This window comes from Cannabis sativa, chromosome 6 (assembly GCF_029168945.1).
Source record: "Cannabis sativa cultivar Pink pepper isolate KNU-18-1 chromosome 6, ASM2916894v1, whole genome shotgun sequence".
Classification (NCBI taxonomy): Eukaryota; Viridiplantae; Streptophyta; class Magnoliopsida; order Rosales; family Cannabaceae; genus Cannabis; species Cannabis sativa.
The window spans coordinates 3699237-3711340 of NC_083606.1; positions in this window are offsets into that span (position 1 = coordinate 3699237).

Consider the following 12104-nt stretch of genomic DNA (forward strand, 5'->3'; position numbering starts at 1 on the left):
ACTTAAAATGGAATATCTTCAATTTAAGTGGTTATAACTTAATTTTAATTTAATTAAATCTGATTTGAAAGATATTTAAGTTGATTTTTTTTTGGATTATTTTAAAACAACTTAAACAAGATATTTTCAAATTTGTTCCATTTTCAATTCGAATTTGTTTTTTGAATTTAAATAATAATTGAAATTTAATTAAAGTTGATTTTTTATTTAAACCAACTTTGATTTGTAATTTTTCATTATTATATTATGGAACTTGTTCGATATTTATTCAAATTTATTTTTCGAATTAAATAATAATTGAAAATTAATTGAAGTTGATTTTTTTTATTTAAACCAACTTTAGTTTGCAATTTTTCATTATCGAATAAAATCATTATACAAAATACATATATTATTTTTAAATAATGAGCTTTTAATCAAGAGACATTCGATCTCCATTGTTGGTTTTACATCGCGTTTGTTTTAGTGAGTAATCCTCCCTAATGGAGGAACGTTCATTAGCAATTTCGCACCGTTTAATCTCGAAAGATAAGTAGTTTGTAAGTGTTTTGTATGGTATAGATCACCCTAATGGTGGCGACCATAGTTGACTTGCAAATTATGAAACAATGGTGGAAGCTCATAAGATAGAATTACCTTGACTCTCGCCTAAACGGGACAACGCTGAATTCCAATCTTGATCGAATAAAAGGTTGCTAGAATGGTTATCATTTTAGATGAGCTGACAACTCTATTCAATGGATGATGCTTTGACTCTCGCCTAAACGGGACATTGTATTAGTTTGTTGAAATACCTTGGAAAATAAACTATGTTAGATTTAGTATTTCTATAACATATGTCATTACTTGTTATTTTCTGAACTGTGTATGAATTTATGAGCCAAAACCTTACTTCTGTTTTATTGATGTGTTGTAGTGTCATTATGAATAACCCTCACCCCGATCCTCTCCTAGTTAATATCTTAGCAAAAGAACTCTATAGTGTGAAAATGCATCCTGGTAGTTGCATAAACTCGCACCTGTTGATGATGAATCTGAAGTTCCAAAAGGCAAATCTACTGGGAATTGATTTATCAAGAGAACAATGGGTCCAACTCATCCTTAATAGTCTTCCTCCGGAGTATAATGAATTTGTTATCTCTTACATGATCAAAAATTCTAACTCCTCCGACATGGACAAGCTCGAAGTAGAATTACGTGCCCATGAACTGAATCTGATTGCAATGGGTCCCCCTGGGTTTCCAATTCATAATCGAAGGAAAGGACTAGGTATGAAGGATCTAGCAAAGCTGCTTCTGTTGGAAATTATTTTACCAGGATCTTAGATCTACTCACAAGTATGTTTATTAACACCCTAAATATGAACTTTCTAAAACGATGAAATAAACACATATAAAGTTTAGGAAACCTTACATTGGGTGCAGCGAAATATAATGACTCCTTCCGTTCAGATATCTAGCCCTTGATTCCTTTCTGTAGTAGAGTATTATAAATATCTGAACCTGGATCTCTTTCTCTGAATCTTTGATGCTGAAACCTCCTTCTTACTAAAAGTCTTTCTTCACGATCTTCCTCACTATGATTGAGGTATCACTTGCTGTGTGTGGGCACTACTCTCACACTAAGATTTTCGAAATTGAAGGAAGAAGAAAGAGAGAGTGGGTTCGGCCAAAGATAGGGAGCGAGAAGGCTCAGTTTTTCTGAATCAGAAGTGTCAGAAGAAAAATGTAATTTTCCTGAAGCCTTCACTATCTATTTATAGCATTCCACTAGGGTTAGGTTTGAATTATTTGGCATTAAAATAATGAAAATATCAGAGGGAAAACCCTACAAAAGTGGTCGGCCCTACTTATTGGATTTGGGCCTCACTTTTTGCAATTTTGCAGTTTTATCTTTTCTGCATCTGGTTTTCTCAAAAACGCCAATTTTCTAATTCAACCATTTAAATGCCAATTCTAACTATTTAATAACTATAAATAATTATTAAATAATATTGTCATTTATCATATTTATTAATTGAACCATACAAAGTATCATAATTAACAAATATGCCCCTATAAACTCTTTCTTTACAATTTCTCCCTTACTTAGTGAAAAATTCACAAATAGACATAGGTTTAATTTGAGAATTATAATTGATTAATCAAAACCAATTATATGAGTCTTACAAGAAATATTATCTCAACTAGTGCGGGGACCATGGGTCTATATAACCGAGCTTCCAATAAGTAGATCAAGAATTTAGCACTAAAATTCACTAACTTATTAATTCTTCGTTGAATCCACGCATAGAACTTAGAATTGCACTCTCAGTATATAGAATGCTCTATATGTTCCACCATATAGACACATCATTAGTTATCCATTGTTATAATCCTAATTTGATCACTAATCCTCTATATGAATGATCTACACTGTAAAGGGATTAAATTACCGTTACACCCTACAATGTATTTATTCCTTAAAACACTTGACCCCGTATAAATGATATTTCAGCTTATGTGAAATGAGTACTCCACCATTTATGTTCGTTTGGTCAAGCTCGAAGGAGATCATCCTTTGCTTACTATTCGCCAGATAGAAGCTATAGATTCCATGTTTATGTTAGCGCTCCCACTCAATTGCACTACCGTGTTCCCAAAATGTACATATCACCCTGACCTAAAAGTAGGCTTAACTAACAATCAAAGAACACGAATAGCCTCTCGAGATTGAGCCTAATCATATTAGGATTAAGATCATTTGATCTAGGATCAACTAGGTGATATTGACTTGAATAGATATTACGGTAAGTTTAATAAATCTAAGTCAAAGTTCAATATCGGTCCCTTCCGATGCATACTCCATGCATCCAACCTGAGCTTTACTTTAACCAATGCTCTGGAAAGAACATAGCACTTCTCCAAATGCAAGTAAACTCTGTTGTAGATTATCATATCAGTAAAACCCTATGTTTGATAAATCTAGGAAACTTTATTCACATAGTCATGTTTACTTTCCAATGTGTTGACGACACAATAAATAGGATCAAGTATGTGAAAAGGGTTTCAGATGAATTCATACATTATGTACATATAATCATGAAATAAATCATGTGAACCATGCAACATTAAATGTTATTTCTGATCTATATTAATAAGTAAATCTGATTATATTGAAATGAGTTTTATTTAGGGCATAAAACCCAACAAACTCCCACTTGCACTAATATAAAACAAAAAGTGTGTTTCAAATAATCTCAACACCTTGATATACAAATCAAGTGTAGTAGTAGTAAACTCCTCGTAATAGGATCTGAAAGGTTGAATTAACCACAACCTTTCCTCCACTATTACTCTTCCTTAATCACAAAATCATTGATAATGTGAAATTCCTCTCTATATGTCTACTCTCTTGGGATGTTTGGATTCTATATCTTTGGCAACTACTTTTGGTTAATCAGGAAATTAACACTAGTAGTTTAAGGCAATTTGGAATGGTGCCAAAAATGTATAGAACTTTCCTTAGACTGAATAAGTACCTTTCCTGCAGCTTTAACATTCAGTCTCTCTCTGGTAGACCTAGAGACTTCAGATAGATTTTTACACTTCTCCAAAATCACTATTCAACCCCCAGAGTAATCACCATCTTATCAGAAAGATTTTCTAGCACAAAGGCAAATTTCGAAATCTGATATGGTGTAGTCTAAGAGGTTTAAACACACCCTTATAGACTAACATATAGTTCCTCTTCTTAATCTTAAAATTTACTTGATTGTCTTCCAATGTTCTTCTCCTGGATTAATCTGATACCTACTCATTACTCCCACTCAACAGCAAATGTCTGGTCTAAGGCATACAAAAACATATCTAAGACCTCTCACTGTTGATATAAGAAATTCTTTCATGGCTTTATCTTTTCTGGAATAGTTAAGACTTTTCCTTAAATAAAATCTATACCTAAGAAGTTGTGAAGCTTCTATAGATTGCCATTAGAAAGAAAATGCTTCAGCATCTTACTAAAGTAAGTTGCTTGCATTAGAGTAAGTAATTACCAGGTATACCACAAGCCATAGGTTTAGATAAACTCAAACCTATAATACTAGGAACATGAAGTTTTGTTAAGTCCATTGAATAGACTTATAAACGAAAATTTCCTTTTATGTCCTTGTAATAGAAAACTTAAGGTTACTCAATGTGAATGGATTAAACCATAGTTCTATTGGCTTTCTTCTTAGTTTCTTATCCTGACAATCCATTACTTGTTTAAACTCACAATGGATTTTAATCACTAGTGTCTCCCAAGTCATAAGAAGGTGAGTTCCTAGAAACTCTCCCACTACGACAAGGTACCGTGAATTATGTCGAAGAAAACTAAATGGTATTAACCTCTTTGGTTGTGACAAGACAACAGAGGCAGTGGGATCATAGTATGTAAGATGATAGAACACTTTTGGAATCAAGAATTAAATATCTCCTTTATTTGCTACTTGTTTTTCAGACTTAGTCATTTTCTTAGAAAAGTAGTATTTGTTTGATCAAACACTTTCTTATCTATTGACAATGGGATAGTCCACCCCTAATCACTTAGAATAGCTAACAAACCATGGTTAACAGTTCTAGCTTTTCTTAAGATTTTAATTAGGTCATCCATGAATCTAGTAATGATTTACATTAAGTATACAACCATTACATCATTCTGAAATTGTTTTACCATAGAAGGAATTAGGCAACGACTAGTAACTAATCATCAATATGCAACTCGAAATTTCTGGAGAGGTAAGTTTGGATATAATTCAGAAATCAATTTAATGATCTTTGAACTGCATATCTACTAACTATTTCTCCACCCCTATCAGTTCGCAAGATCTTTAACCACTTACCTTAATGGATTTAACCATTGCTAGAGTTACGTTTTAAGAATACAACGAAAAACTCATATCCACCCCTGAATGTACATCCCTCTGCGAATGAGATGAACTACTTTCAGTGGATATAGGCATATTAACTCTTTGCAGAGATTGATCTTGTCAAATCCACTATGAACAAGATACAAATGCCATAGATTAAAAAAATGTGGTAGTGTCTTTTGATGACTTAGGTTTAGTTACATCAAAGAATTCTTAGAATAGTGCAAGTGGATCCTGGTCACAGAATACCTAACTCATATTCCATACAGTTTGAATCCATTAATAAAAGATGGATATTAAACACTTGAGAATTCTTTCAAAAAAAAAAAAACACTTGAGAAAGTGTAACTGTATTGTATCTGGAATAAGAAAATTTCTATTTGGAATCTAAAATTAAAGTCAAAGACTTAAAATTTATACCAAATATAATGAGTAATTCTATCTTGGACCACCACTACTATTTAATTCTAAGTCTGATTTGCCCATACAAGTAGGAGATTTCTAAGATTGAGGATTTATATCAATTGGGAATAGAATTTCGGGATTATAATCATATGCGTCATTTAATTTCTTAAGAGAAAATATAGAATGACATGAAATGATTTATAGACCATTCATCCAATGATATGTTTTGAAGCTAATTCGAAATGAATAAGCTAAAAGGAATTAGGATAATTTCGTTTATAAATAAGAATCCAACGATGCTTCGATTAGCGAAAGTCAAAGTAATCTTATTTATACAATCTTCTTGTTTCATATCGTAAAAATACTAGTCTAAGGTGTCATCAATTGATGAACAGCTAGATGTCGCATATACAATATTTATCTTTCGAGATCTAACACTATTATGTATGTCTAATGGTGAAAATCCACTAGGGATTTATCTCATTAGATAAACAAGCCAAGTTAGACCAACAATAAAGATTCGAAATTAAACTACAACTTAATAACAGAAAATAACATGCTTCAATATAAATTCATACACAATTCAGAAATTATAAACATATAGCAAGTAGGAATGACAAGTGAAAATACTAAAACTTATTATCCTAAATAATTTCCAAGGTTACCCACAGCCGATGGTCGGACCTTGGGGTCCGATGGGGTCCGACCCATCGGACCCCAAGGTCCGACCATCGGACCTCTCTCTCTTCCTCTCTACGAAATCGAAGAAAAAAAAAAAAAAACCCACAGTAGATGGTCGGACCTTGGGGTCCGACCAATCGACCCATCGGACCCCATGGTCCGACCATCGAACCTCTCTCTCTCTTCCTCTCTGCGAAATCTGAAAAAAAAAAAAAAAAAAAAAAAAAAAAAAAAATCCACACTGCCATATAAATTTTGCACTTTTACACCAAGACCTAAAGAGAGATAGAAACATTATTATTACAGTATACTTACGATGAAATGTTGGAGACAATGACAATGATCTTTTTATTTTCTTTTTTGATCTTAGATCAATGGAAACATTATTAAGAGTAGTCATTATGTTTGTTATACAGATCAAAATTATATCTGAAATAATAGATCTATATGTATAAATAGAAAATGCATGCATGGATGCGTCTTTTCATTTTCCGCGTTGATAATTTATTAAATAATTACACCTTTTTATGTAATGTTTATTATATACCTTGGGACTAGCTAGCTAGGATATGTAGGATCATTTCACCATTATCACTACATTTATAGCTAATAATAATTAATAAAACCCATCTCCTCTCCCTTGATTAGTAATGTCATGTTCCCCTCCTCTACATTTATTTTTTTTTTCTTCAGATTTCAGAGAGAGGAAGAGAGAGAGGTCCGATGGTCGGACCATGGGGTCCGATGGGTCCGATTGGTCGGACCCCATCGGACCCCAAGGTCCGACCATCGGACTGTGGGTTTATTTTTTTTTTTTTTTTTCAAATTTCAGAGAGGGTCAGAGGCCCGTCCCACCGTCGCCGGTTCTGCTTGGTCGGAGTTGGATTCGACGGCGTGGGTGGGTCGGGGTTGAGCGTCAAAGGAGCACGGTGGGACGGGTTGCCTCTGTCGGTTGCTGGTTGCTTTGAGAGGTTGCGGCTGGGATTGGGCTGAGAGAGACGAAGAGAGAGGAAGATAGAGGGTTTCAAATGAGAGGGGTAGTTTAGGAAATTTAGAAATGTTGTCATATATCACCAATTTTACTAACTTTGCATTTAGGGGAAAAATTATTAAGTAATTTAAGCATGGAAATTCAAATTTCCATTTTAGAATTGCAGTGGTGTAGGTCTTACTCACATTTCTCTCTGTTTTTATGTTTTATTAATATTAATTGTTTTCTTTCATTGAATGTCACAATAGTTTTCTTTAAACTGTTTTTCTATAAAATTAATTCTTGATTATATTCTGTAGTGCTACAAGTTAATAATATCTTGCATTTCTATTTGTTATCTATTTGCTAATGACAACTATTATTATTATTATTATTATTATTATTATTAGTGTGTTAGATTGGGAAGAAATTTTTGAAGGAAGATTAGCTAACACCTACCTGCGACTGTTACAGTTTTTGATTTATGTTCAAATTTATTATGCACTATTTAACTACTTCAAATCATCTGTAGCATTCAACAAAATTTCTTGTATTAATACTTTCATATAATTATCAAGTTTTAATTTAGTTTGAATTGATGTATTATAAATTTTTTCTTTAATAGACTTTCTAGGTCCAAAATTTACATTTTTATCTTATTAAGAAAAAATAAACAAAAAAGGAAATTATAAACTTTATTTTTCAAATATACGGACTGAAACAAAACAGCCCCCATCTTCATCTCTCCTTCTCCTCTATTTCCAGCTACACCAAAGCTTCTATATCTCCTCCATTTTCGTTCTCAACTAAGGCACGATTTCAAGTCCAAAAAAATCGTACAAATGAAAAGGGCGCAATGAAGATCTCAACAACAAAACAAAATAATCCTGGAAAATTTAAATCAAAAGGTAAACCAGAAAAAAAAAAAAAAAAAAAAAAAGATTACAACCTCTATTAATTTGAAATCACACAATAACAAACCAAAATAATAATTCGAATTCTATTATGCAGAGAATTTGATAACAACCCAAAAGGAGATTCAAACCTTAGGCAAGAACAACTTGGGAGAATCTGAAAAAAAAAAATATATATATATATATAAGGTACCAATACTTTAAATATTTTTCTTCATAATAGGTTGTTATTTAGTGTTTTTGAAGCAGGTCAAAGCAAATTCATACCAAAAATTAGTTGATCTAAATAAATTGGTGCAAATAATTCACATTTGAAAAAATAGTGATACATTTAAGGTCATATATTGATCACTGTTATGGAACAGTTGTTTATATGTTGTTCTCGTGTATTAAAATAGTTGTTTAACAATATTGAAAAATTGATACGCTAGTTTCATGTATGGAACCTCTGCAAATTTTGATACAAAACAATGGTCATTGAGATGACAATAAGTACTATGTTGATTACGAAATAAGTAGAGAATTAATATCAAGAGATTGCACTTTTGCTGAACTAGTGCTGATAATGATGGATGAACTACAATGCAATCGTGAAACAACTCAAATACAACTGAAACACTTAACTCAACAAAATGTAGTAGCTAGGCAAACACCGGTAACAACATTGTTGGAGTTCTTGTGTACACAAATGCAATAATGGACATATAATAGCAGAGAAAAGAGGCACAAAAGTGCACGACAGGATTGACCCCATCCTCCTAAAAAAAACTCATAGACAACTATGTATACCCGTTGCAATTAACTGTAAATTAAAATTATATGTAGCATAAGTTATACTAAAGCAGTTTTTTATAGAGTTTTTTCGATGTTTGTAAGTTGCTTTATATAATTTTGCACAAAAAATGATATGCCTATACTAAATGCATCAAAATATATACAAGTGAAGCCAACAAATGAAAACTTATTTGAGGTGCTATATGAAGACAAAACACATTGTAAACTTGAAGGACCGAACATTCACATGCAATAGATTTCAAAATGATGAAATTCCATGTGGGTTGTGATGAAAGACATGAACATAGACATATACTAATATTGTGCACACAACTACACAACAAAATCATGGGTACAACATATCAAGAGATAGTTGACCTAGTCGAGAACCAACGAGAATAGGATCTACTAAAATTTTTCCAAGATATCGTAGTGTTGCCTCCTATAGAAAGAGTCAAATCTAGAAGGCCAAAGAAAATAAGACTGACTGTGACTTGAGAAATAAAAAAACAAAATAAGTGCACTAATTGTGGGTACAAAAAGGACATAACAGAAAAATGTGTAGGAACATTGCAAATGAAAACTAAGAAACAACACTTCAGCAACTATAAAACTACTACACTTATACATTTAGATGATCAAACATAATTTCATTGGTTATTTCATATTTTTTATATTTTTTATATTTTTAATTGTTTAAAAGATGGTTGGGACAAATGAATACTGAAATTATTAATATAGATATTACATAAAAGTAACATTTGAATTAAGAGTTGATTTTGTGAATATGTTGCTTAATATTATATGGTCATAAAACAACTATGTGAACAAACAAGTTTTTTTTTAAAAAAAAATTACTAACTTGTCTCTTTAACAAATAATTAGAAAAAATCAACTATATGCAAAACAAATTCCTACTTAGTTGATTAAAAAAAGTGTTGTAGTTAGGTTGTTTTTATGTTGTTTTAGTGTATAAAATTTATGTTAGCTAAACAACAAAAGTTAACTAAAAAATAAACACAATTATCATAAAATTACACTTTCAATAAAACTAAAAAAAAAAAAAAAGAAGTCTCGGGAAAACAAAAAAAGAACAACTGCATTAAAATATGTGTGTCTATTAAAAAAAAATACTTTCTCCATCAACTAGAAATAACAACTATAAACAAATTCGGGTCTAAAACAAAATCTTCTTTGTGTCATTTGGAGGAGCCTCATCATCACTATCAACATAATCCATTTCTTCCATGCGAGCATACTTGTAGAACATCACAACCAGCCTATCAATGTTTCTCAACATCGAATTTGGAGGGAATACGTTTCATGTCAATAAAGTATTCAGCAACGATACTACAAAACATCTGCAATCACTATAAAACAACATTAAAATAACATAAAAACAACAACAAAATAACATAAAAATATCATATTTTTGAAAAAAAATTCAAGTTGCTTAGCTGATAAGAAAACCTTAAGCTCTTGGATAATTTTAAAGGTACTTATAGACAGAGCTTTTGCAACGAATAAATTTTTCTGATCATAAATATAATCCCAATCCTATAGCATTTAAAATAACATTAAACAAACTATAAAACAACTTTCTGCTATGAAATATTTTTTTAAATGAATGAACTACAACCAAAGAATATTTCAAACAACACAAAATAAAAAAATAATCTATAAACCTTGGCAATATTTTTCTTTGGAAGCTTGAACTCGTCAACAATGTGACAGTCAGTAGTCCCGTGATCCGTAAGGGGAAACACCGGGTAAGCTGTGCAATCCCACACCGCCTGGGGAAGGTCAAGTGGGATGATTCTGAGACTGTGTAGGTATGGGACTACACAGTTGAAGAGAGCTTAAATGGATTGATTGGTACTACCTATGTCAACAAGGTGCATCTTGTTTTTCGGTAGCCCATCTCGAAAGAACTCCACAGTTAAGCGTGCTTGGCTTGGGAGCAATTTCAAGGATGGGTGACCTCCTGGGAAGTTTTCCCAGGATGCGTGCGAGTGAGGACAAAGCACGCTGAAAACACTCGTGTTGGTCTGTAGGGTCAGTCATCAATCCGGGAAGCAGTCAGAGTGACGTGCTCGTGTATAAGAGCCATTTAGTCCGTGGGTGTAAGGACCCAATGGAGGCTTGAAGCGGGGACGTTACAAATGGTATCAGAGCCTTGACCCAGCCGGAAGTGTGGTCGACGAGGACGTCGGACCCCGTAAGGGGGGGTGATTGTGACAGTCAGTAGTCCCGTGATCCGTAAGGGGAAACACCGGGTAAGCTGTGCAATCCCACACCGCCTGGGGAAGGTCAAGTGGGATGATTCTGAGACTGTGTAGGTATGGGACTACACAGTTGAAGAGAGCTTAAATGGATTGATTGGTACTACCTATGTCAACAAGGTGCATCTTGTTTTTCGGTAGCCCATCTCGAAAGAACTCCACAGTTAAGCGTGCTTGGCTTGGGAGCAATTTCAAGGATGGGTGACCTCCTGGGAAGTTTTCCCAGGATGCGTGCGAGTGAGGACAAAGCACGCTGAAAACACTCGTGTTGGTCTGTAGGGTCAGTCATCAATCCGGGAAGCAGTCAGAGTGACGTGCTCGTGTATAAGAGCCATTTAGTCCGTGGGTGTAAGGACCCAATGGAGGCTTGAAGCGGGGACGTTACAAACAACATTAGAGGTCTTACCACGAACATGAAAATATTAGAATGACAAAAATTAATAAAATAATGAACTGGTAAAAATACAATTAATAGTTATACAAACTATAAGTATATCATGAACTGAACAACATAAAAACAACAATATAATAACCAAAAAATAATGTTATTGTAAAAATTAATAAACGTGCAACTAAAAAAAACTCAAATACAACTGATAAATGTAAGACCTAATCCAATGATATAGTTTTTTTTAAAAAAAAAAACAAAAAAAAAAAAACTCAAGAACCCTAAAATAAAAACTGTAATAACACAATAAAAATTAAAAAGTAATTAATTAGAAACAAGAAAAGTGAGAGACATAAACCCACGAACTATTATTTTAAAAATAAAAAAAAAAACTAAAAAAATTGTAACATAATTTAAACACTCAATTAAAACTCAAATACAACTAAAAAAACAACTGATAAATGAAAGATCTAATACACTAATCAAGTTTTTTTTTTTTTAAAAAAAAAAAAAAAATCTCATGAACCCTAGAATAAAATTCGTACAATAACTCTATGAAAACTAAAAAATAACTAATTAAAAACAGAATAGTGAAAGACATAAACCCATGAACTATTTCTTTAGAAAGGACAACAAAATTAAAAAAAAAAAAACCTAAAATAATAATCGCATAACAACTCAATAAATACTAGAATATAACTTTTTTTTAGCTGGGCATTGAAATAACTAAAATCCACACAATAGGAAAAAAAAAATACACACACAATAGAAAAAAAAAACAACAGGGAAAAACACAAAAAAA